Genomic DNA, 27,324 nt, shown 5'->3' on the forward strand with positions numbered 1-27,324 from the left:
GAGAATAGTCTCTGTTCCCTAAGTGTATAATGAAGTTAACTTTGTATGTGAAGCAATAATAAGTATAATCTAACTTTCTGGCTGAAAACAGTAAACCCTGGGAGAGTTTCTTCCAGTTTATCTAATGCTTTTAATATACATTTTGGAGTTTGTTTGTTTGTTTTTTACATCCAAGCGATATTTTATAGGTCTTTGTTCAGAGGATTCAGCTATAGATCTGCATCTTCTTATTGGGCTTTTTAATGCATGCTGCTTTCAATTTTTTGCCTTATCTTGAAGTTTTCATTATAGAGTTAATACTACTGTTTCCCCCCAATCATCATTATAAATAACTGACAGTATAGCCTTAATACTTTCTTAATGGTTCATGGGAAAATCATTGTATTTCTCAGGCAGGTTTGTAAACCTCAGAGTTCAACACCTGGTTTTTCCAGCTCACTCATCTTGTACTTCTAGCATACCTGACTTGCTTTCAGTTATTCCTAAAAACATGTATCCATTGGAGTCTTCACTATGTGTCAGGCCTTCGTCTCAACTACTTCTGCTGTCCTCGGGCTCAGCATTGGGCTCTATTAAATAATGATTTTCTAGAGTGGTTATATATCTAAGCTATGGCACTCTGAAAACTACCCATATAATCATTGTTTTGATTTTTTTTTCCTTTCATTTTTTTGAAGCTGGAAACAGGGAGAGACAGTCAGACAGACTCCCGCATGCGCCCGACCGGGATCCACCCGGCACGCCCACCAGGGGGCGATGCTCTGCCCATCCTGGGCATCGCCATGTTGCGACCAGAGCTACTCTAGTGCCTGAGGCAGAGGCCACAGAGCCATCCCCAGCGCCCGGGCCATCTTTGCTCCAATGGAGCCTTGGCTGCGGGAGGGGAAGAGAGAGACAGAGAGGAAAGCACAGCGGAGGGGTGGAGAAGCAAATGGGCGCTTCTCCTGTGTGCCCTGGCCAGGAATCAAACTCGGGTCCTCCGCACGCTAGGCTGACACTCTACCGCTGAGCCAACCGGCCAGGGCCATTGTTTTGATTCTTGAGACTTGTTTGGAGGTTCTAGCAGGGGAGCTCAGCGACTCTATACCCTTGACCAAAGAATGGTCCTCTCCTCTAGCGGGGAAGGTCGTCCACTTCGACCAAGTGCGCAGCTTCGGGAGGGACGCACATGGAGCGGTGAGGGAGGAAGGGAACACCCGCCTAGCCAGCCAGATCAGCCGAATCAACCCTGGCAATCAGTGGGGTGACATCTTCAACCCTGGCAATCAGTGGGGTGACAGATGTCGCAGCCAGATCGCCCTCACATCCATTGTTTTGATTCTTATTCATCTTCTATTAGGTCAGAGTCCTTGGGACATGTCCTGAAGCAGCATTTACTGGGGAGTGCTCTGCAACACATGTGAGGGAAAGGGGCTTCACCCAACCCCACAGACTGCTCGGGAGCTAAAATGGCCGTTCAGAGATATTCCTAACTGGGGCAAGAGGATCTTGGTCCTCTTCATCAACAATTCACTAGAGTGAGCTGCGGACCCCACCTTATGCGAGCAGCTACCCTTTTCCTTGAGGGTGGGTCCCAAGGAGGTGCTCAGCTTGCTTTCATCAGCAGCAGCCAACACTCTTGGCAGCTGAAATCTGAAATAATGAAGGTCTCAATCCACAAAAGGGGTCTGTAGGCATACTATCGTACCTTCTAAAACATCTGGCCGAGCATTTTCCTTTCTACATGGAAGTAATACTAATCAGTGTCTGTGTCTGTGTGTCCCCTCCCTCAACCCTCTTAGTATTTCATCTGTATTTCTGTTGTGACATCGGTTTCATTTGCCTTTTATTATACCTTTTCTAATGTATATAAGTTAGATTGATAACTACAGTGTGTGGGTATTTTAAAGGTAGAAGCTGTTTTAATTATACTTCTTACTGCCACGCGCATGCAGTTAAATCTTTTAAAAGATAGAGTTGTTCTTCATAATTCACCCATAAAGAAAATTAAAACAAAGACTGTACTTTATGCATATGTAAAGGCAGATATAATGATAGAGTTAATCACTTTTTATTTCATTTGTAGATTAAATCTAGACATTATTTTTCCTAGAATACTGCAGAAATATTACTGCTTAGCTTGGGATGTGTTGGGACAGATGGACAGTTTCTGATCACCATGAGGAGGAGATGACTACTACCTTTATCATAACATTTGCTGCGATTATGTTATTCATTTTGAATATAAAAGTAAAAACTGGATGTAGCAAAAGCAGGCCCCGTCTTCTCTATACCTACAATTAGACACTTTATAACCCTAACCACATTTAGAAAAACAAATGGCTATTAATTGGTATGGACAGTTCCTTATGTGTAAAGATTTTTAATTTTACCAGCAAATACAACTGTATTGATATACATCAGAACTATTAGATTAATTTTAAATGTCTCTCACTGTTATACAAAAACAAAATCTTACCATTTGTAAGAGCATTTGCTTAGATCATCATCAACACTCTTTTATTATTTCACAATATCAGAATTTTCCTATGATGACTCTAGGTTTGGTATAATTTTATTTTCAAATTGTCTTTTTTTTCCTCAGTAAGTATGAATAAATAACAATCACTAGGCTCCTTTATCTTCTCATTTAATATATATTCAGTATTACTTATCACTATAGCTTATAATTTTCATTTATTAAGATCATATGAAAAGAATTTTTTTTTTCTGTGAGTCCATTCATTTATTCAAAAATCATCTTGGAACTCCTAGAAGATTGAAAGATGAAAAGTCACTTTTTTTTTCTCTCAAAGTCCTCACAAGTGTGGTGAGGAAAACTTACATATAAGCTGATCTAATGCAATTGAATAAATGCTTTCTGGTACTATGAACATGCTATTGTGAGTACTGAAAACAGAACTAATTCTTGACAGATGATTTACTGAAAATAAATGAATTAAGTAAGTCACATTTGAACAGATCCTTGACAAATAGCCCTGCTTTCTGATCTGCATCACGAGTGTGCAGGAAAAATAATTTCACTATACCTGGGAAATAGCTATATGAGAAATAGTAGAACATGACAAGGACCGGAGAACCTTAAAATAATTTTACCTTGTATTTAATGGATTTTTTTTTTTTTTTTTTGGTTTGTGTTGTTTTTGGGAAAGGGGGTTAATCATATCTTCATTTCAGAAAGGAAATTTTGGTTTTGTATGTTTGACAGATTATCAGTGGAATGATAAATGAGACACAATTTATATAATTCATGGACAAAATTGTTGAACTACAAATGAAGACAAGAGAAACTATCACAGATATTTATTGCCAGCCAGATGAAGAAAATGTAGGAAAGGAGAGGTTTAGAATTACTGGAGTTTCTAGCGTGAAGGATTGAGTGAACAGTGATGGAGTAATTCATAGAAGTTATGCAGGAGAAAGGGCTGAGGGTGGCAGGAAATATTACTTCATTTTTAAAATGTGTCATCTTCTATGTGACTGGCACAACCAAAGGAAGTTGGAAATTTACATCAGTAATTCATCACCATGAGTATGGAGGCAGCAGCCACAAGATCATTGAAATGAATGAGAATGCTGAGAGAGAGAGAGAGAGAGAGAGAGAGAGAGAGAGAAGGAGAGAGAGGAGAGAGGAGGGGAGGGAGGAAAAGAGAAATAACGAAAGAGAATGAAAAGAGGGAATGATTATAGAGAGGCAAAAAATTGAGGACTAGTCATATTCTTTGCAAGCACCTGTCCCTTTATGTAGTTGAAATTATTGTATATGCTTACTTAACATTTTGCCTTAAGTACTTTGTTGTTTTGTTATAGAATGAAAGGCTTTTTAGTATGTGGGAGTTAACTTTATTTTACAGGCACTGTCATTATATTTTATCTAAGTATATCAATAACCACATATAAAAGGCACTTTTAAACACAGTCACCTTATTACCTAATTCTCTGAAAAAGAATCACAGTAACTAATTGTCTAGTTTTAAAAATGATCAATTATATAAAGAGTTTGTTTGCTTGTTGGACCAAAGGTGAGTTGGCACTGGAATCTTTCTTTTTCATTTTCTTTTATAACAAAGAAGATTTTCTTCTGCAGTAAGATCACTTGGAGAGAAAGAGAAAAAACTAGGAGGCAAATAATTTGCATGTATTTAATTTTAAAGTGCTACCCACTTTTAAATATTTTGGAGTAGAGGATCATGCTCTTCAAAGAAATGTTGCAAACTTGGCTGTTGTTCTTCTACAATCAACTACACATTTAAATCTCACAAAATTTCTTATGCAAGAAACTAATTTGATCACAAGGAAAAACCAAGTGTTAGATGAATGGTGAAACATAATTATTTCATTGTTAAAATATATCAAAATATATTCCTTACATTTGGTAGTTACTTCATATACAATGAACTATGTATTATTTGATATTATGTTTTTCTCTAGTGTTTAGCACAATGTTAGAACCTAGGAATGTCTCCTTAAAAATTTCCAGTGGAAGGAGTATTACATATGTTTAAACTTCATCTTGATCTTCAAATACTGTATCAAAAAATTAGGATGTGCCCTGGCCGGTTGGCTCAGCGGTAGAGCATCGGCCTGGCGTGCGGGGGACCAGGGTTCGATTCCCGGCCAGGGCACACAGGAGAAGCGCCCATTTGCTTCTCCACCCCCCCCCCTCCTTCCTCTCTGTCTCTCTCTTCCCCTCCCGCAGCCAAGGCTCCATTGGAGCAAAGATGGCCTGGGTGCTGGGGATGGCTCCTTGGCCTCTTCCCCAGGCGCTAGAGTGGCTCTGGTCGCAACAGAGCGACGCAGGGGAGGGGCAGAGCCTCGCCCCCTGGTGGGCAGAGCGTCGCCCCTGGTGGGCATGCCGGGTGGATCCCGGTCAGGCGCATGTGGGAGTCTGTCTGACTGTCTCTCTTCGTTTCCAGCTTCAAAAAAAAAAAGGATGCTAAGTGTTCAAATTCATTAATTTGAATAAAGTCATTAAGTTATTTTACTGGATTTAAGATTTAATTTTGTTACTGGTTCAGAGCAATTTTAAATAAAAAGATTATTTCAAAGCTGTCTGGTTCTTTTGAACCTGTTTCCAAGCACCAATCAACGTCTGATTCGAATGCTGTATAGCGTCAGTATATATATTGTTAAAGAGATACACTGGAATATCACCTTCTTTTCTCATACTTAAGCTTTCTGTTTCAGTTCTGGAATTCTTTCAATTATAAATATTGTAGAACCAGAAACTTTTTTAGTTGAAAAATACCTTAAGAACTGTCTAGTGCAATCACCTGCCTAATGTGTGCAGTACATTTAACAAATATTCATTCAGCCTGTGCTAAACCTCCCAGAGTCCGGCAATTCCCTATTTTTTTTTAAAGCATCTCAATATAAAGATTTTATCTAACATGAATCCCCTTTTGCTTAGTCTTAACACATTAGTTCCTCTTCTGTTGGGGGAGGGGTGTGGCTTTCAGTTTCCTGACTGAATTCATCTTAGTTTGGATACCTGCTTCTGTTTGTCTAGTGTAAAACCCATGCTTTGGATCACAGAAACATGGCTTACTGCACTATTTTCAAGCTTTAGTACCTGTGATCTTAGGAAAATTGCTTAACTTCTCTAACATTCAATTTTCTCTACTGTAAAATGGTAGTGGAAGCAAATATCTCGCAGAGGTTATTGTAAGAATGAAAATTTAAAACGTCTAAAATATTTCCATATAATACCCTAGTAATTAAATACATTTCCATTTTCTTGTCTGACTTCCTATGGTTACTGGTAGGTCATTACTCTCACCTGAAGTATTCTAGATACTTGTCAGTAATACCAAGATTGTATTATTAGCTCATTGTGATATTTACTCACAAGAAGCTATCAAGGAAAAATTTAAGTCATTTTATATTCACATTATCAATGATATAATACTTGATGTTAGAATCTTCCTGTCACTCCGGCTTGTTAAGCAAACTTTTGGAATTTTATTCAGGTAGCCAAGGTGTTGACTAGATTCCCAATTTGTCTTTTGTGAATTTGATAATTGCATCCACTTCCAATCTATCTTACCTTACCCTTATCTAATACATTGCTCTAGCTGCATGTTGCCTATAAAGTTATCATGAGGGACATTCCTTGCGAAAATGCATAAAGCAATTATACTTGTTTATTTTCTCTGGGTACAGTTCAGTCAGGGTCATCAATTAGTGGGCTAGTGATAGACAGCAGTATCTCCAAGAAGACAAGGCAGGAGCAGGCACAGTAAAAGCTGAGCCAGATGATAGATTTTACAAAATATTAAAAGTCAAAACCACAGCAAAAGTGTACCAACAGAAATGAAATGGAACGGGAGGAGACTGGGGAAAAACAGGAGGAGTCGGAGTGATCTTTATGAGTGGAAAGGGGGAGTATTTTTGCTCTGCCTACATGAATGAAGTCTGAACTTGTGAAAAAGGAAGAGAATGAACCTATGTACATAGTTTCCCATATTTTTGTATTGTTTTAGTTATGAACTCTACCTTTAAGTAGCGGGGGAGATTGTTTAATATTTCAAATGTTTTTTTGGTAAGCCCATGTTGACTCCTTGATTTACTACCCTTCCTCTGCAGAGGGTCTTAACCATTCCGTTTCTAGTGTGTAATTTCATTCAGGATCAACATAAAGCCGGTTTACAAATGAACCCTTTTCTCCCTTTTGAAATCTGAAACTCATTTGCTCACTTCTGATGTGGCAGCCTTGTTGTCCCAGCCTCATTATTTCCTAAAGGTTATTGATAAAATCTTTGACTCTAATGCAAGTCTCCTGGCAACACTGGGATGTAATTAGTCTATGTAAGAAAATTTGAACTAAATTAGAGTAGTTAGATATCTGCTTAAGATTCCGTACTAATTGAGATTCAAATTGTTTTTCTTTTGTCTATATAGCTGATATTTCTTTTGGTTCAAAAAATTATTTTTTCTATTAATAAGCAATATATGAATTTAGATACTTTTTTGCATTTTATAAAAATTAGTGCTTTGATGTGGATATCTGGTTTTAGTTTTAACTTGTATATTTTTTAAATAAATAATAAGAGTTCTTAATATCCCAGAAACAGTATTTTTTTTTTCTTAGAAACTGGATACAGGTGAGCTTTATAACACTTGCTGTGTCAATGTTATCTGTTTTTGTAAAAAAAAAAGAAGTTTTAGAAAATTTTTGTGTATATTGCTCATACTATGTAGTCACTCAACTTTGCATGATTGGGAAAATGCAGAAGCACAAAAATTAGTAACCGCCTAGGCAGTTTAAAAAGATAAAGTGGTAATGAACTGACTCAATCTGCAACTGTTAACATGAGTAATGCATTTTAAAAGTGATTTATCTTAGTTAAAAGCCATGGTTGATTATTAAAAGGTATTATTTCTTGCCATGTTATATATTTTTTATATATATTGCAAATATTGAGTTTTTCCCTATAATTTATCCTTAAGTTGGCCTAAAAAATTCAAATATATTTAAAAGAATTTTATTTTCTAGATCATAACACCATGACTATGGTCTTGGGCAATATGTGAATATGATTATTAGTGTTTTCTCTTAAGAAACAAATGGAGCTTTTCAACATTCATGGTGTATTAAAAAGTAAATGTAAACATATTGTATTGGCACAAAAGAGTTTTTTTGTATAAGTAAAAATAAACAATGGTTTCTAAATAATATTTAATTAATCTAAATTAAGATAATTAATACCTCCTCCTTCTTCTTAAATGTTTTTAGTTTGTGATTTTATAAATGACAAAACAAATTCAGAAATGTTATGTCCTTCCAAGATTACCTAACTATTGAGAGAAAAAGGAGTTAATCTAAAGGCCATATTAATATAATAAGCTTCTTCAAAGGAAGATATGCCCATTTCACTTTAAAGTGAGGCCTGGTGATATCATCCAAGTTCACAATATCATATAGGAATAGTTTCCAATTATTTTGAGATAGTAACACCTTAGTGAATTTAATAAAAAATTATGTACCATTATTCTTGAAAAATTTATAAATGCACATTCATGAGCTGTATTTAAGTAGTTGCCTGCTGAATAGTTGCCCAATGTGCTAATCTAGGAGTACCACTGAAATGCTGCTGGGAATATGTTGAAGTAAAGATTGCTCTACAAGAATTCTTCTTAAGGATAATCGTATATATAGCTGGAGGGATTATATTTATAAATCTACTGAGGAAAGAGAGGTGAACTCAAAGATTGGGCCACCTGTAGCCTACATAGCACTTTGGTGCACATTCCCGGCTCAAGATGGAGCTAGTTGGACATGTTGGACAGCTTTGGGAATCCAATACGAACGATACTCCCTCTACCCCCAACTTGTCCTTCTGGTTGGGTGCCGTTGCAATCGTCATAGAGACGTTGCTCAAAGGCAGAGGCTCAGGTAGCAACAGAAGGCTCTATAGCTGTCTTCCCAGAGGTTGGCTTCAGTTAACAGCAAGATTTAATTTTAACTCAAAGGATTATGCTAGGGTAGGGCTGCAGTCCAGGACAGGAGATCAAGGATGACTTTTGCAGTGAGTACCCTACTTCTTTACTTTCCCTAGAGCGGAGAGATCTGTTCCAGCCCTAAAATAATGTGGGGTAGATATACTGAAAAACATCAAATCATCAACCTTCTCTGCTTTTCAAACTGTCTGGGTGCTTAGGTTTATTGATCTAGCCTGCACATACGAGAAATATTTCCATACATTTTCAGGGAGCTTATAATCACTTGATGCTTATAGATGTTGCTTTGTATTTCCTCATTATTTATTTATTCAATGAGAAATATATTTTGTGGTCAGAGACTAAACCTGTTTCAGATATGTCTTCAATAGCATGGGAAATAATTAGCATATTTGATAATATAAGACTCACAAGTTATTATAAAATTCACATGATATCTTATTTAAAAAAAAACAAAAACAGTGAGTAGAAACTTCACTCTGTTCCTCTCTCATTTGAGCTGTTCCCCATTGCTTCTCCGATGTCACCAAGCTGTGTGCTTGCAGGGGAAATCAGCTTGAATTCTGTGCCTCTATACTTAACAATAAAATCTCTCTGACAAAAAGTTATAGAATAGAGTGCCTATGCATTTACACATTTTAAAAAAATCATACTATTTTAATGGATTATAGAATTATTTGCTATTATTCACCATGTTTCCATGTAAGCATGAAAATCTACTGATTTTATGTGTTCCAACTTTTCTGAAAGTAATCCGTTTATACAAAAAAATGTATTTCAGTGGTAAAAAATAAAACAGCCTAGCCTGTTAGCTCAGTCGGTTAAATGCGTCATCCCAAAAAGACGAAGTTGTGGGTTCAGTCCTTGTTCAGGGCACACACAGGAAGCAATCAATAAATGTACAACTGGCCCTGGCCGGTTGGCTCAGTGGTAGAGCGTAGGCCTGGCGTGCAGAAGTCCCAGGTTCGATTCCCGGCCAGGGCACACAGGAGAGGAACCCATCTGCTTCTCCACCCCTCCCCCTCTCCTTCCTCTCTGTCTTTCTCTTCCCCTCCCGCAGCGAGGCTCCATTGGAGCAAAGATGGCCCGGGTGCTGGGGATGGCTCCTTGGCCTCTGCCCCAGGTGCTAGAGTGGCTCTGGTCGCAACGGAGCAACGCCCCGGAGGGGCAGAGCATCGCCTCCTGGTGGGCAGAGCGTCGCCCCCTGGTGGGCGTGCCGGGTGGATCCCAGTCGGGCACATGCGGGAGGCTGTCTATCTCTCCCCGTTTCCAGCTTCGGAAAAATACAATAAATAAATAAATAAATAAATAAATAAATAAATAAATGTACAACTGAGTGTAACAACAAATGAATGCTCCCCTTACCCTCCCTCTCTCTTCCTTTCTCTCTCTATCTCTCTAAAAATTGATTGTTAAATTAAAAAAAAAGTTAAGCCCTGGCCAGAGATCTCGTTTGTTTGGAACGGCATCCCAGAGCAGAGTTTGCCAGTTCGATTCCCCAGTCAGAGCGATACAGGAGCAGCTCCATGTTTCAGTCTCTCTCCCTGCCTCTATCAAAGAAATATGAATAGAAGGAAGGAAGGAAAGGAGGGAGGGAGGGAGGGAGGGAGGGAGGGAGGGAGGGAGGGAGGGAGGGAGGGAGGAGGGAAATAGTATAGTACAGATATCAGATATCTTAGGCTGAAAAAATTCTCCTGGAATCAAAGAAATTGAGTGGATTTATTATTAACTAGTATACAGTATTTCATTATTAGAAACCTAGCAATAATAGAAAGCTGAAAGATTGTAAGAGATTATATCATCCAGGTAGAACATATGTTTTTGTTACCAGTAGCCTTAACAGCCATGAATGAAAAGTGTTATTTGTATGAAATTCTTGACATATAAGTCTGTGAAAATGGAAAGTACAAAATAAAATTATGTAATTAAAATATAAGTATATATGTATAAAGTACATATATTCATAACATAAATTCTGCTATTTGTAAAAATAAAATGGATGATATTTGATGTATTTGAAAACTATTCATAACACTTTCTATTTATATCTGTCTACAAACCATTTTTCTTATGTACATGTTGACTTTTTTCAGAATATTTTTATTTTATCTGATTTACAAATAACTATAACCTGTGCTACATTTAAGAATTATATAAAAGATAATGCTAAGATATGTTATCATTTTATTACATATGCAAGGACAAATTAAAATCATAAATTAGGTACAAATTCACAATATAATTGGTAATTTAAAAATGTGAAATAATAGCATACGTAGCTGGTGCTAGTACTTGGATTGCAAATTTAGTAATGTATAAAATATTTAAAAATTTACATAGGCTGCCATACTATATCTCCATAGCTAATTATTCATGTATATAACACTCTCACTTCTCACTTTTTTTCTTTGTATAACAGCAGTGCCAGAAAGGAGTTCAGTCTGCCTTAAGCAGCATTCAGATTTTGGCTGGGCTGGGTAATGCTCAGGTTTGTTGTCCTTAACTTCGCTCCTTCCTTCCTTCCTTCCTTCCTTCCTTCCTTCCTTCCTTCCTTCCTTCCTTCCTTCCTTCCTTCCTTCCTTCCTTCCTTCCTTTTTTCCTTCCTTTTTACAGAGAGAGAGTCAGAGAGAGGGATAAATAGGAACAGACAGACAGGAACGGAGAGAGATGAGAAGCATCAATCATCAGTTTTTCGTTGTGGCATCTTAGTTGTTCATTGATTGCTTTCTCATATGTGCCTTGACCGGGGGCTACAGCAGACCAAGTAACCCCTTGCTCAAGCCAGTGACTTTGGGTCCAAGCTGGTGAGTTTTGCTCAAACCAGATGAGCCAGCGCTCAAGCTGGCTCAGGGTCTCGAACCTGGGTCCTCCGCATCCCAGTCAGTGACCTTGGGTCCAAGCTGGTGAGTTTTGCTCAAACCAGATGAGCCAGCGCTCAAGTTGGCTCAGGGTCTCGAACCTGGGTCCTCCGCATCCCAGTCCGATGCTCTATCCACTGCGCCATCGCCTGGTCAGGCTTGCTTCTTCCTTTAAATTTAGCAACACAGGAAGTATAGGCTAAGTCAATAAGATACCCCCTTGAAAAATTAAAATTAGGAACAGAGGCATTAAAATATTAACCCATATAGCAATGGGACAACCATTTTCAGGCATGTGCATAATGGTAATCTTCAAAGACAATCAGAAGGATGAATTGGATATGTAGAGAGAAAAACCACTGTGGCCCAAAGCAATAGTATACATACTGAAGATAGTTTATTCCATTTCACAGGAACCAGTCGCCAAATTTTGGGGAGTTTTTGGAGGCAGAAAACTGCCATGGTGGTATATTTACAGCATAGAACCTGGCAAACATGCCCTATCAGAGCTTCCTTGTCCCTGAGAGCTAGTGGTTATACATTTAGCGACATATGCTGCCAGAGAGACACAGAAAGAGACCAGGAGAATAGGGTTCCCTGGATTGCTGGCAGGTTCCTCACTCTAAATTCTTGCTTTATTTCTGTGAAATGCTTTCATAGCCTTCTAATAAACTCCATATTTATATCACTTTACTTAGCAACCCCCCCAAACCCCTTTCCACACATCTTGACCATGATAGCCTTAGGAAGGGAACATCCCAAATAATAAACTAATAGCCATAATTCTAATCAATATAAGTGCAAGATAAATAAGGTTAGTAATTCATCAGATTCGTGAGAAATGTCTTATATGTACATATTTAAGGCTCTGTGCTTCTTCACTGACCTGATATAATTTAGATTCAGTCCCAACTAACACTGAATGACAAATTTGTTGGCACCATGGTGAGACCTTTTTCATATGCGTTTCATTTGTTAATCTGATCATCACCAAGAGGAAATTTAGGGATGGAGGAGTAATGAGAAGAAATGTTGTATCCTAAGCGATATATTTTATTAGGAATTCTGTGATTTTTTTTTTAATAAAAAGCTCTGCCAGTTTTTACCATAACAGGCATAAAGAGAAGCTGGATATGATTAGTCAGAGAGCCAGGCTGACTTTAAAAAGAGAAAGATGCTAACCTGGATTGCCTTTCCGGGTTTTTCTCAGTCTTGCTTTCACATTGCTTCCTCTAATGTTGTTTGGAGTAAGGTTAATACCTTGTCAAACATTACCTTGAAAAGACTCATTCTTGGACATTATTTTGAGGGGGGGAGGCCCACTTTCCCCTCTCCCTGTTCCATTTTTTTGTCAGCTGAGCTTCTGGAGGTAGATAAAATGTAAAATTCTGAGGTACAGTTCTGTTCATCTTGCAAGCCATATCGAAAATTATGTCCTTAATCCTGGGAGTTCCTCAGGTCACTGTAGCTTCCGCTTCAGCCTGTCTTTACTGACCTCAGAAATTGTAAGGTTAGGTATCAAATGTCAGCAAGGGGCCTGAACAGTTCCAGGTCTACTCTTTATCTTGCTGGAAGAATCTTTGTTAAAATACAGTGACTGACCCACTTTTTAAGGCTTTACAAATATTAATTGGGAGCAGCTTGACCCCCTAAGTGCCAAAGGAAGGATTTTACCTCATTAGAAGAAGTCCAGCTGTATTGCTTAGAGAAATGCAGGGTGTCATAAAGGACTATTGGAAAAGGACATACCTTTGGGCTATCAGATTTAAAGATAGAAGAAACCAATGTCTTACTTTTTTTTGTATTTATTTAGAAAAATGCCAACAGAAGAGACCATTATTTTCCTCCTTGGACTTAATGTCTAATGATGTTTTAGGGCAATTGTTAACCCTGAACTGAGAAAATATTTAGTTTAAAATATATTTGAAACATGCTTCTATTAATTGCTTCTGGCATACTGCGTGAAGTACAGAACATATAGGAATTTCTATAGAAGAAGCTAACTCAACAAGGCTGGGTTTGTTTTTTTTTTCCAATTAGACTAGTATGAAATGGAAATGCTCCACTAACCATATAAATAAGTAGAAATATTTCTAGGAAATTTAAGATTACATCTGTTATCACGGTGTATATTTTTTTGTTACTTTTCCCACTAATGCAAGAATATGAGCAGGTATTCACTGGAAGACAATATGGAGCTGCATAATTTGCTTTCCAGTTTGTAAGGATTTCAAACAGGTTATTTTACAGAATCTTAATTATTTTAAATTTAAAATAGGTGCCAGATTATTCTTTCTTTCTCTTAGAGAAATAGAAATAAAGACCATAAAGCACTTATAATTATGTGGTGTTAAGAAACAAAATTCAACTGATTTAATCTGAAGATCCAATTCACTTCATTCAGTGAGTCATGAAATGGACAGCATCCCACCTAGGCAATACAGAAGAGCTCCAAAGAGCTGCAGATAAAGGAAAAGTCTTCAAAGCCAGAAAGGGGTTGGGACAAGAAGGGATTATTTCAGGAAAGATCACCTTCCTTTGCGGGAAGGTGGAGGGATTGAGGGTTCTATCAAGAAGACTGTCTTCATAGTGCTGCTGGCCTGGAGATTCCAGCTTGACTGGTCTAAGATGCCATTCCTGAGGACGATTCAGGCTGCAGTCAGAAGAGGTATTGTGGGTAAATTTGGAGACAGGTTTAGCACAAGTGGGCCTATTGTTTTTAGCTGTGGATAAACAAATAACTAGAATGAAAGAAATATTTTCAAAAAATATAATTTAAAGTGGTTTAATTTTTGTTATCAGTAAAATCACAGACTGCTGATCAAATACCTAGGAAATAGTCACACACACACACACACACACACACACACACACACACACATCTCTTTCACTGAATTTCACACCCAGTATAAATGCTTTCAGATTGTTTTAGAGTATTCATTGCAGTTGTAATAGGAACATAAGTAAGGCTAGTTACATAGTTTATAGAAGACTAAGAAAAGTCTTTAGAGTTACTCCTCCCACTGTTCTTTGGTTTAGTGAATAGATTACAAAATGTAACTTATTTGAGATCAAATGGCAAGCAGGCTTGCATCCTAAGGCTGTGATTATGCAACAAAAGCTTATCTTGGTGCAGGCATGAGATTTCCTACTAATTTAAAAGACTTTCTTTTATTTTTTTCTTTTATTTTTTTTTTTTAGTTTTCACAGTATTGCTGGTTTCTTAAAAAAAATTTTTTTTTAAATAAATTTTTATTAATGGTAATGGGATGACATTAATAAATCAGGGTACATATGGAATACTACTCAGCCATAAGAAACGATGACATCAGATCATTTACAGCAAAATGGTGGGATCTTGATAACATTATAAGGAGTGAAATAAGGTTTCTTAAAATTTTGAAACTGCTTTTTTCTTTGACCCAGGCTTGAGAATTATTGATTTAGTCCTGGTGAACACCTAAATCATTACCCCCACCTGATTTTAATGGCCAGGAATTATAGTTCTGTTGTCTCTGCATCCACATCAAAGCACTGACTACTTGGAGCACAGCCCAGGAATGTTAATTCTAGGTGTGAGGATTTAGCCAGCATTCCCTAAGTGCAGAAGGAAACAGTAATTTTCCTGTTTTTCTGAACAGCTGTTTCAGTCTGAAAACAAGCAAAATAAAAATATAAAATTAATTCAAAATTGTTTTATACTTGGCATTTAGCAAAAATGACATTACAGCTCTATAAAACTACCTCCAAATAATTACAAAAAGAGACATAGTAAGACATAATTTTTTAACGTATCACTACTAAACAACTTTCTCTTGGAATGTAGATATTCTTTTAAAAAAGAATATTAATGCCACTCATTCAAGATGGTAAGTCAGACTTTGTTCAAGGGGACTATTTTGATAGGACTACTGGGGTTACTACAATGGGGTTTTATGGTAGGAGAGAGAAATAGGGCTCAACTACAAATATAACAAAGAAAAGTGGGAACTGATAGCCCAGGAATAGGTTTGGGGCTCAGTGGATGAACATTACAAAGAGGATTCTGGCTAAACTAACCTTGTTACCATACAGAAAAAGGTTGTCCACCTGGTGCTAGCAGAGTCAAACACTAAATACACAGACTTGCAGTGGAGAAAGATTGGCTATTATATTATGAGCGGTGCTACCCAGAAGAATGGCAACCTAATGCTCAAAAACCTGAATTCCTCCATGTTGTGTAGGTTACAGATTATATAGGGCAAAATCTCAAGACATTCTGGGTTAAGGGTTTTGGGGTTATACTGGAGCTGATTGGTCAGAGATGGAGCAAGGGTTAATGGCTCATTTCTTCAGGTCTTGAAGACAGCTCTGAGGTCCTTTCTGGCATCCCTCTGTCCAGCCTTAGGGGAAAGTAGCTATAGAGTCATTATAACTTAGGGCCCAGGTACTGAAACAATAACTAAGGTCAGTCAACATGTTATCATTAACCTGGCAGAGGTCCCGACAATGTATCCATTAGTCAGGTCCAGGCTACTATCTTCTGCTGCCTTGGGGATTGTTGATATCCAAAGGAAATGCTAGGTCTCTGAGGGGTATATACGGAGATATGATTTCTAGAGGTAGGATTTAAAACAATCAAATTTAAGTTTTAAAAATCAAATTTAGCCTGACCAGGCGGTGGCGGTGGCGCAGAGGATAGAGCGTCGGACTGGGTTACCAAGGCCCCAGGTTCGAGACCCCGAGGTTGCCAGCTTGAGCGTGGGCTCATTTGGTTTGAGCAAAGCTCACCAGTTTAGACCCAAGGTCGCTGGCTTAAGCAAGGGGTCACTCGGTCTGCTGGAGGCCTGTGGTCAAGGCACATATGAGAAAGCAATCAATGAACAACTAAGGTGTCACAATGTGCAATGAGAAACTAATGATTGATGCTTCTCATCTCTCCGTTCCTGTCTGTCTGTCCCTGTCTATCCCTCTCTCTGACTCTCTCTCTGTCTCTGTAAAAAAAAAAAAAAAAAAAAAAAAATCAAATTTAGTCAAAGTCGTAAGGACCCTCAGTTACAACCTACCAAAATTCTTTTGATGGCAAGCCAAAGTCATCAGAGTTCACCAGGGGAATGGTGAAGGGTAGGGAACAGAGTAAGATCTAAAACAGGGGTCCCCAAACTTTTTACACAGGGGGCCAGTTCACTGTCCCTCAGACCGTTGGAGGGCCGGACTATAAAAAAAACTATGAACAAATCCCTATGCACACTGCACATATCTTATTTTAAAGTAAAAAAACAAAACAGGAACAAATACAATATTTAAAATAAAGAACAAGTAAATTTAAATCAACAAACTGACCAGTATTTCAGTGGGAACTATGCTCCTCTCACTGACCACCAATGAAAGAGGTGCCCCTTCCAGAAGTGCGGCGGGGGCCGGATAAATGGCCTCAGGGGGCCGCATGCGGCCCGCGGGCCATAGTTTGGGGACCCCTGATATAAAAGATGATCAGCTATTAAGGGTGGCGAACTCTGGTTAAACTGAATTAGTAAGATTCTTGTTAAAATTGAACAATGCAGAGATCATCAAGGGAACTCAAGTCAGGTCTTCATTGAGAAGAGAGATCAGAGAAGCCTGAATAGAATTTGGTGAAGAATGTTTGTCAATACATTATACCAAAAGATGACAGAGTCTTCCCATCATGCTTAAATAACTGCTATTAAACTCTTGCAAATGTTACATCTGTTTTGCTTTTTATTCTGTACTAAAGAAGAGTGAAAATTGAGAATCCTCTCTTTTATCTATTCAGTCACTCTATGTATTTTAGTTGGAAAATTTAGCCCATTTACATTCATAGTAATTATTGATAGATATGTGCTTACTGCCATTTTATTCATTGTTTTCTGGAAGTTTTATAAGTTATCTTCTCTTTTCTTTTTTCTTTCCTTGTGGTTTGCTGATTTTCTTTAGTGTTATATTTAGCTTCCTTTTAAAATTTTTTGTTAGTGATTACATATAACATCTGATAAACAGTCTATTTTATAAAGTTGATAAAAGCTTAAATATGAACACATTTTAAAACTCTACAATTTACCTTATTAAGATTTATCTTTTTTTGCCTGACCGGGTGGTTGCATAGTGGATAGAGTGTCAGACTGGGATGCAGAAGACCCAGGTTTGAGACCCTGAGGTCACCAGCTTGAGCGAGGGCTCATCTGGTTTGAGCAAAAAGCTCACTAGCTTGAGCCCAAGGGCGCTGGCTCAAGCAAGGGGTTACTCGGTCTGCTGAAGGCCCGTGGTCAAGGCACGTATGAAAAAGCAATCAATGAATAATTAAGGTGTTGCAACATGCAATGAAAAACTAATGATTGATACTTCTCATCTCTCTGTCCGTCTATCCCTCTCTCTGTAAAAAAAAAAAAAAAAAAGATTTATCTTTTTGATATAGCATATTTTGCATCTTTCTGTGTATTCCTTTACTCATTATTGTAATTTTAATTAATTTTATAGCTTTTGTCTTTTGACCTTCATATTAGCTTTATAAGTGATGTTCACTATATATATTGTATATATATTTCTCTAGATATGTGTATACTTTTTCCAGTGAGAGTCTTACTTTTATATAGTTTATTGTTATTAATTAGTATCATTAGTTTCATTTTTTTTCAGGTCAAACAATTCTCTTTAACATTTCCTGTAAGGCCAATTTAGTAGTGATAAATTCCTTTAGCTTTTGCTTATCTTTAAAAAAAAAAAAAAAAAAAAAAAAAAAAAGCCTCTCTTCTTCAATTCCAAATAATAACCTTGCTATGTAGAATATCCTTGGATGAAAGTTTTTACTTTTAGTACTTTAAATATGTCATGCTGTTTGTTCCCTTTTGGCTTGCAAAGTGCTAAAAAATCTGCTGATAGCTTTGTAAGGATTTCCTTGTATATAACATGTTATTTTTCTCTTGCTGCTTGAGTATTTTCTCTTTATCTTGAACTTTTGACATTTGGATGATAATGTTTTGATATGGATCTCTGGTTTCATCTTATTTGGAATTCTCGGGAATTTCTGAACATGAGTTTCTGTGTCTCTCCCCAGATTAGGGAAGTTTTCAGCAATTATTACCTCAAATAAGTTTTCTGACTTCTTTTTCTCTTCCTCTGAGACCCCTATCATGTGAATACTATTCTGCTTAATGTTTTCCCATTGGTCTCTTAAGGTATCTTAATTTTTAAATTTTTTCTCTTTTTTCTGCTCTGTCTGGTTGAGGTCCACTGATTTGTCTTCTATCTTCCTGATCCAATCTTCTGCTTCATCTAGTCTACTTTTGAACCCTTATTTTTCAGTTCAGTTATGATATTCTTTTTTTTATTTTTTTTTATTTTTGACAGAGACAGAGAGAGAGTCAGAGAGAGGGATAGATAGGGACAGACAGACAGGAAGGGAGAGAGATGAGAAGCATCAATTTTTCATTGTGGCACTTAGTTGTCCATTGATTGCTTTCTCATATGTGCCTTACGGTGGGGCTACAGCAGACCAAGTAACAACCCCTTGCTCAAGCCAGTGACCTTGGGCTCAAGCTGGTGAGCCTTGCTCAAACCAGATGAACCCACACTCAAGCTGGCAACCTCAGGGTCTCGAACCTGGGTCCTCCGGGTCCCAGTCACTGCGCCACTGCCTGGTCAGGCCAGTTATGATATTCTTTATCTCTATGACTTCTGTTTGGTACTAATTTATATTTTCAGTTTCTTTTTTTTTTTTTTTTTTTTCATTTTTCTGAAGCTGGAAACGGGGAGAGACAGTCAGACAGACTCCCGCATGCGCCCGACCGGGATCCACCCGGCACGCCCACCATGGGGCGACGCTCTGCCCACCAGGGGGCGATGCTCTGCCCATCCTGGGCGTCGCCATATTGCGACCAGAGCCACTCTAGCGCCTGGGGCAGAGGCCACAGAGCCATCCCCAGCGCCCGGGCCATCTTTGCTCCAATGGAGCCTTGGCTGCGAGAGGGGAAGGGAGAGACAGAGAGGAAAGTGCGGCGGAGGGGTGGAGAAGCAAATGGGCGCTTCTCCTGTGTGCCCTGGCCGGGAATCGAACCCGGGTCCTCCGCACGCTAGGCCGACGCTCTACCGCTGAGCCAACCGGCCAGGGCTATTTTCAGTTTCTTTGTTGAAGTTCCCCTGTGTTTATCCATTCTCCTCCTGAATTTGGTGAGTATCTTTATGACCATTACTTTGAATTCTTTATCAGGAAGATTACTTATTTCTATTTTATTGAGGCCTTTTGCTGAGATTTTCTCTTATTCTTTTGTTTACATCACACTTCTTTGTCTTCTCATTGTGCTTGACTCTCTGAGTTTATCTCTATGTATTAGGTAAGACAGCCACCTCTTCAGTCTTGAAAGAGTGGCCTTGTATAGGAGATAACCAATGGGACGGAGAAGTTTAATTCTCCCTAGACTCCAGAGCCAAGTGCATTATGGGTATCCCCTGTGTGGACTACTTGCATCTGCCAGCTCTGGGGCAGGAGGGTGCGGCTGTGCCATGAGAAGTGCTGCACATTTACCTGTCTGGGTTGTGTGTGTGTGTGGGGGGCAGATGGGACATATTCCCAGCTAGTTGATTTGAAGTGGTAGACAAGGCACACTCATCAGCACGAGCAAATTAGATGGAGAGGACCAAAATGGTGGCCACCAGCGCTGGTACCTGCAACAGAAAATGAGACTGGAGAATAGTGCCTACAAGCTTCTTTGTGCCTGAAGAGAGTCCGAGAAGGTTTCTGCCTCTTCGGCAAGTTCTTTAAGTAAATGGGTCTCCTTCATTTCTGGTCTAATTACTTTTCTGAACATCTGTTTTTGTGCTTTATCCTGAGGCAGATGCGTCTGTGTGTGACCCCTTGAAGACTGTTTTCTGTTCCCGACAGTTCTATGGCTCTTACACATGTAATCCCCACTGGTTTCAGAGCCAGAGGTTTTGGTGGTTTGCCTCTCCAGTGCTGGACCCAAGGGTTGAGGTGCCTGATTAGTAACACAAACTTCTCACTTTCCAAAGAGAAGTTCTGTATTGTTTTTAGATTCCTCCCTATTGAGGATCACCCTTCTGCTGTGGGATTTTTAGCGAGGCCATGTGTCTGCCTCTTCTAACTATTTCAATGTGGCCTTTTATCTTGAGCTCCCTGCCACCTCACTCCTCGCCTCTTCTCTTCCCTGTACTACACAGCTCTCCAGTAGTCACCATATCAACTCGGTAGAAATTCACTTCCTCCTCAATTTTCTATACTCAATTTCATGCATATCTTACAGATTCTACCTTCTAAAAGCAAAAACAAAAAACAAAACTCCATCTCTATTTCATAACCTCATTATTTTGTCATGATTATTTTCAAAGTTTTCTGCTTATTTCCTGCTTCTAGTTTCTTTTCCCTCCAGTTCACTATACACACCTGTGGACAGAATATTCTTTCTAAAATGTAAAATTTAAAAAGAAGACGAACAGTAAAACATTTGCAATATGTGGAGTGATTTAAGTTGCTCTTTTAATGAGAATAATTCAATACATTCAGAAATGAAATTTTTATTTTTTTGTTCTGTTACTTAAAATCAGAGAGGAAATAACCCTCTCTTTACTTTTCTTCCTCATTTCAATAAAATCCAAAAGACATTTGCAAGCACGCTAGCATCGCAGGCTCCAGCCACACTAAAGCACTGGCTTCCTTTGCCTGCATCTCCACTTGCTCATTTCTTCCCCTGGTGAAACCCAAGTCATTCTGAAAACCTTTCTTAGGATGTTACCCCTTCTGCCTGAGAAGATTTTTTTTTCCACATCTCTTTCTAAATTGAAGTGTAGATAATATTCATAAAGATAAGATATATTTGAACGTGTTCAGTTATTTTGCAGTCATGACTATCTGCCTTTGTGAACATTGTGTTATAGGGATAGCTTTAACATTAACTCTCTCACACTCTGTCCACCAACTCCTTTATGACAATTTCATGTTTACTTAACTTTTCCCATTTTCCTTGTATATTTTATCTGAGAAAAGAAATTGCATCTTTTATTTCTGCATGTCCCCTACAAAGTACAATGCAAAGCACAAAGTAAACATTCAGTAAATGCTTATAAACTTAATGAAAAAAATCACATTCTAATGACTTTTCTTGTTATAAAGTTCTTTGATTAGTAGAGAAAGTTTTGCCAAGTCTTTCTGGCAGTACAACTTCCTCTTCTTAGTAATGAAAAAAAAAAAAAAAACAAGCCCTGGCCGGTTGGCTCAGTGGTAGAGCGTCGGCCTGTCGTGCAAGGGGTCCTGGGTTCGATTCCCGGCCAGGGCACACAGGAGAAGCACCCATCTGCTTCTCCACCCCTCCCCCTCTCCTTCCTCTCTGTCTCTCTCTTCCCCTCCCACAGCGTGGCTCCATTGGAGCAAAGATGGCCCGGGCGCTGGGGATGGCTCCTTGGCCTCTGCCCCAGGCGCTAGAGTGGCTCTGGTCGCAACAGAGCGACGCTCCAGAGAGGCAGAGCATCGCCCCCTGGTGGGCGTGCCGGGTGGATCCCGGTCAGGCGCATGCAAGAGTCTGTCTGACTGTCTCTCCCCGTTTCCAGCTTCAGAAAAATAAAAAAAAACCCCAAACAAACAAATGAATGAATGCATGAATGAACTGATTGATTTAATTGAGTGATGGGTTACTCAACAGTTGCACTAGGCAAAATTATACAAAAATCAAATTAATGGATTTAAAAAGTATTTGTGTAAATCCAGACTGGGAACATTGTAAGGATATCTGAGCAGTGCTTCCTAATATTTTCAAGGTCATGAAAATCAAAGATTATCAAACTGTCAGAGACCAGAGTGACATGACAACCAAATGCAATGTGGCCCCTAAGATTGGATCCTTGAAAACTGGTGGAATCCAAATAAAACCTATAATTTAGTTAATAAGAACACGCTAATATTAGTTTATATAAGATAATAATTCAGGAAACCAGGTGAGGGATATATCAGAATTAATTATTCATATTAACATTACAACTTTTCTGTAAATCTAAAATTCTAAAATTATTCCAAAAGATAGTGTATTTTCAAAAAATGCAATTATAATTTAATAACCTAATTGTTAACCAAATACAATATACAGATTTTGTTAAACAGCATGTTCATTTAAAAAACACTTGCAATAAAATCTATATGAATTTTAAAAATGCCAGTCTTTTCAAAAATTCATTGTGAAGTTATAATGTTAAAATGTAATTTTTTTTTATTATATGCTACTTTCTATAAGATTGATTTTAAATTGAGGTGACCTAAATGCTTTCATGATCACACACTAGTGTTAATTTTCTGTTTTATATCAGAATTTTAAAACATTTGTATAGGTTTCTGTCAACATTTTTGTGTAAAATTTGACCTTGAAATAAATGTAAATTTATACGGACTTTTGTCAACCTGAATATTAGAAATCATTTTTAATTTTTATATTTTTAAAATTGCTTACAACAAAATGTGCAATTGGTCTTTTCTTCTATTACAAAGATGAAACATTCCATTTTCTGATATCAGGGGACATGTTTAGGAGTGGGCGAGCATATATTTGTTTTTTCCCTTTTATTAAAGTTTTGCTGGAAGGCAAATGTCAATTTAGCCACATTCACTTTTTTTTAACCCCTCTTGCTGAAAACTCCAGTAGGGAAAATCTGCACATGGGTTTCTTTGATGATTCTTTTTATTTTTATCTCCTGCTGTGACTTTGCCAGTCAGACTGACAGTAGAAGACAAATAAAAAAAGAAGTCTTAAAGAAATGTTATAGCCTCATGCTGTGAATTTAGAAGATGACAGATTTTTTTTGGCTTGCTTCCTCTGGCCCATGACTAAAAGAAGAACTGTCACCAGGTTATAGGGCTAAGGAGAAGTAATGAGAACATATTTTCTCATGCTGGCTACAAGGGGACTTAAATGGCCCGCTCAAGTCCATCTGAGACTGAGGCTAAAAGTTGCTTTGGCTGGTTCCACAGCCACATTACTAGGAAGGGAGGTTGACAGTCCTCTGTGTACAGGTTCCACACGGTAGACATGTAATGTAATAAGCATGTATTCATGATAATGGCGTTTAAAAATTCTTTTTATACCATTGTACCAGCAAAGAGTCTATAAACAGTTTGTCTTTCTCTACTGTAGCTATGTATTCTTGAAAAAAGTGATGAAATCAGTGTAGTAGATTCGACCTTCTCATTTTTTGTAGGACGATGTCTCCAATGCTTTGTTAGGCAGCTGGGATTACAGTTCCTATAATGAATATCCCTAGGGCTGTGCAATAGTTGATATTTCTAATTAGGAAACTCAATAATTGCCTCTGTAAAGACTTCAAAGTGTGAAATTCCTTAAGTTTACCATAAATCTTGAGAAATGTGTAAGAGTAAAATTACTTAAAATAGAAATGAGGAAGAATTAGCCTGTCATGATTATAAAATAGCCAAATTTGTTATCATTTTAAATACATACAATTTTTTAGGTAAGATATACCTAATTTTAAAAGTGTTTGGTTTGTAGGAATGATATGTATGTCAATGATAGGTAGTCAATGTTGTTAATTTTTTTAAGAAAATTTTAATATATTTGGAAAACAGAATCTAGAATTTTACAAAATTACATAACATATTCATATATATATATATATATATATATATATTTAAGTATATATGATAAAAATGAAATGGAATGTTGTCCTTTAGATATTCAAACATGCAAAACAAATTTTTGAAATTGTAAAACTGTATGTTCCCTAGAAAAAAGATGAAATATTCCTGAATATAATTATTTTAGAGTTGGGATCTGTGCAAAGTTGGAGAAACAACAGTCAACACAAGATCACCCTCACTTCTAACATCAATTGCAAGTTCAGAGTTTCCCAAAACCATCCTGACATTCAAAAATTTACTAAAGGAGTCACAGAATTCATTGAAAGCTGGTATGCTCATAATCACAGTTTATTACAGCTAAATATTGCAGGTTACAATCAGACAAAAGAAGAGGGTGTAGGAGAGTTCCAAACAACGAGATTCTATTTCTCCTCTTCACTGTGGTCAAGACAGTGCTACACCCCCAGTATCAATGTGTTACAGTACACACAGTATTGCCAACCAGGGATACTCACCAAAGTTTGATGTCCAGAATTTTAACTGGGGCTCCATCACATAAGGATGATTGATTTCCCATGTGATCTCAATCTCTGCCCCCTCAAGAAATCAACTGATACTAGGCAATTGATACATCTTAAATTATCATATTGTTGGTGTGGCCCAGAGCCCCTACCCTAAATTGCATTGTAACTCTCTGGTTGGCCCAAGTTCCCCAAGCAAAGATATTCTTGTTGAACATGACATTACCTTTTAGTTTAAGATCACCTTTAGGAACTGAGGAGAAAGGCTAGATTTCATTTTCGGTAGTATTAAGTTAAAAGACCCAATTGTTAGGTCCCCAAAGTAGGGACGCACAAGGCCTGATGAGTTTTTAATAAATTTACTTATGCATCTGTGAACAGGTGGGCTGAGACACTAGTGGCGTCAGCCCAGAGGTAGATTAAGGTCGATTGAGGTCCCGGGCGCAGAAGAAAATATTGGGCCCCTTAAAAAAAACAGAGACAGGGAAAATAAGAATACATATTTTTTAAATAAGAAAACCATATTTTTAAATCAATAAAAGTATTATGTACTATTAATGTTAAAATTGCACATATAAAACCAAACTTGGTGTCCTTGAAAAAAATGTGTTAAGTTGGAGTTTCGCGGGGCCCTTCAGAAGACGGGGTCCAGGGCTCGCACCTGGTGCACCCGCCATTAAATCTGCCTCTGCGTTAGCCCCGGAGAATGAAAAGCCCCAGCCTATAGGACTGAATTTGACTGTATTTCCCTCTGTCGGAAAAAACTTCTGTTACCTGTGGCGGTTAAACAATGGAGGGGGTGGTGAGTAATGACCAAGCAACAGAATGTTCAGATAAGTGTGGGGGGAATGACTAGCTGGCAGGATGTGTGAGGGTGAGGCAAGATATCAGTCAGGATTGCTCAGGTGGAGAGTTATGGGGACTTCCCTGGAGCCGGGTCACCTAAAGTTCAACCTGGTTAGTTGAGGCCTTTGGTATAAGTGCGTGGCTGTGTTGCTTCAACTTTGTTCTTTAAAAGGTCAGTTATACCTAAAAGTATCTATAAAATACACATAAGGAGAAAAGCCACTACTATATTCACAGCTCAGATCAAAGCATACTGACTCTGATATTTTAGTGTATTCACACAATTGATTCATCCTTTGCCTTAACTACATAAGTGATAACAACTCATGAATAGATGATAGATGATAGATAGATAATAGATGATAGAGAGATGGAGAGATAGAGATAGATGATAGCTAGATAGATGATAGAGAGATGGAGAGATAGATAGATAGATATCTGATATATATGTATAATGTATATATTAGATTTTGTCAAGATGATAGAAACTCTCCTCATAGAGTTCTGTGAATTTAACTCCCATCTTCAAAAAGAAAGTACAGAAATCTTAAATTCTGACATAATTTATTCCTGGAAGATGTCAACATTTCCCTCCTAGGTTATGATGAACTATGGGATAGAAGCAGTGAAGTAATTATCTTTTCTACTGCTACCGAGAAAGCCATGTAAAAAGGAATAGTCTCCTGCTCTAGTTAAAAATGTGATTTGTGCACTAAATAAAAGCATAGAAACTTTCATGAATACAGTAATTATTGTAATGGAATTTTCACTACCATCTCCTAATTCTGGCCTTCACTATTGGGTGACAATTCTCTATGGCTTTCTCATGTGTTTGCATATCTTATAAGCTGCCTTTGATTTGGACTATCTTCACAAAGATGTTTGTATAGTTAACATTTGGGATGAAAGAGGTTCTCTCTCTCTCTCCCCCTTTCCCCCCCCCTCTTTTTCTCTCAAAGAGCAGTTTTACTGTCCAGTGTTATAAAATCAATGTTTCATTCTGGGGCCAAGTTTTTGCACCCTTACCGCCTTATATAAAAGATTCAGTTTCTTCTTCTGTAATGCAGCACACTGAATATTCATGTCAGTTACCTTTGTGGGAAATGGGGCCTAAGGACCCAACACAAATGCTAATATGTGGTTACCCCTGTAGTTGTAATTAATAAAGTTTCTCCCCCCATCCAGGAGTCTTTTGTCTTCTGTCAGCACCCGTGAAATTGTGGCAGACTAATATGTAAGCTTGAAAGATAAAACTTAACCCCTTCACAGGTTTTCACTCTTCTTTTCTGTCATGAAAAGTGTTTTGGTATTTTTTAGTCGCTCCTCCTCAAATTCTGACCTCTTTTTTTATTATTCAGAAAATTAAATTTAAACTCTTTAATTTAGGATAATATGCCACCATATGATCATTCTTTCTAAAATCCACCTCATGCCTACCCATCTTATTGATTAAAGTAAAAGCTTTAATTGATTAGCTCATTCATTTACCAAAAATTTAAAGCATTGACTACCTACATTTTAGGCACCTGAAATAAATGGTGGGCGTGTTAGTCATGCAACTGGGCCCCAAAAGCTTAAGGACCCATGCGGTGCTTTAACCTGGAACTCTCCAGTATGGGCTTAATGTAGCTTCCCTGTCTTATTTTATTACACTGTAGCCTTCATAGAACCTATGCTCCAGCAACCTGGATTAAGTCCCAAAATAAGTCAGATGGTTATCAAACCCAAAGCCTTTGTTCATTTCTATACTCAAAATCCGGTGCTTCAGGATCTCCAGCTATTAGCAACCAGTCTATGTTCTATGGCCCTTCTTATAATACAAATTTTTTAAATTAAAAAATGTATTATTATTATTAAGTGAGAGGAGGGGAGGCAGAGACATACTCCTGCATGTGTGATTCCACCCGGTAAGCCCCCTACTGGGGATGCTCTGCCCATCTGAGGCATTGCTTCCTTGCTCAGCAGCTGAGCTATTTCTAGTGCCCGAGGTGGATGCCACAGAGCCATCCTCAGCAGTCAGGGCCAACTCACTCCAATCAAGCTATGACTGTGG

General features: G+C 38.0%; 1 protein-coding gene and 1 non-coding gene across 3 annotated transcripts in view; both read left to right on the forward strand.

Moving 5' to 3' along the window:
• Positions 1-27,324, forward strand: part of EPHA6 (EPH receptor A6) — an 883,820-nt gene that overhangs the window by 242,099 nt on the left and 614,397 nt on the right. The window lies entirely within an intron of this gene.
• Positions 21,525-21,601, forward strand: TRNAD-GUC (transfer RNA aspartic acid (anticodon GUC)). Its single transcript has one exon. It is a non-coding gene; the product is annotated as a tRNA-Asp (tRNA).

The sequence above is a fragment of the Saccopteryx leptura genome, chromosome 8 (assembly GCF_036850995.1).
Source record: "Saccopteryx leptura isolate mSacLep1 chromosome 8, mSacLep1_pri_phased_curated, whole genome shotgun sequence".
Taxonomy (NCBI): Eukaryota; Metazoa; Chordata; class Mammalia; order Chiroptera; family Emballonuridae; genus Saccopteryx; species Saccopteryx leptura.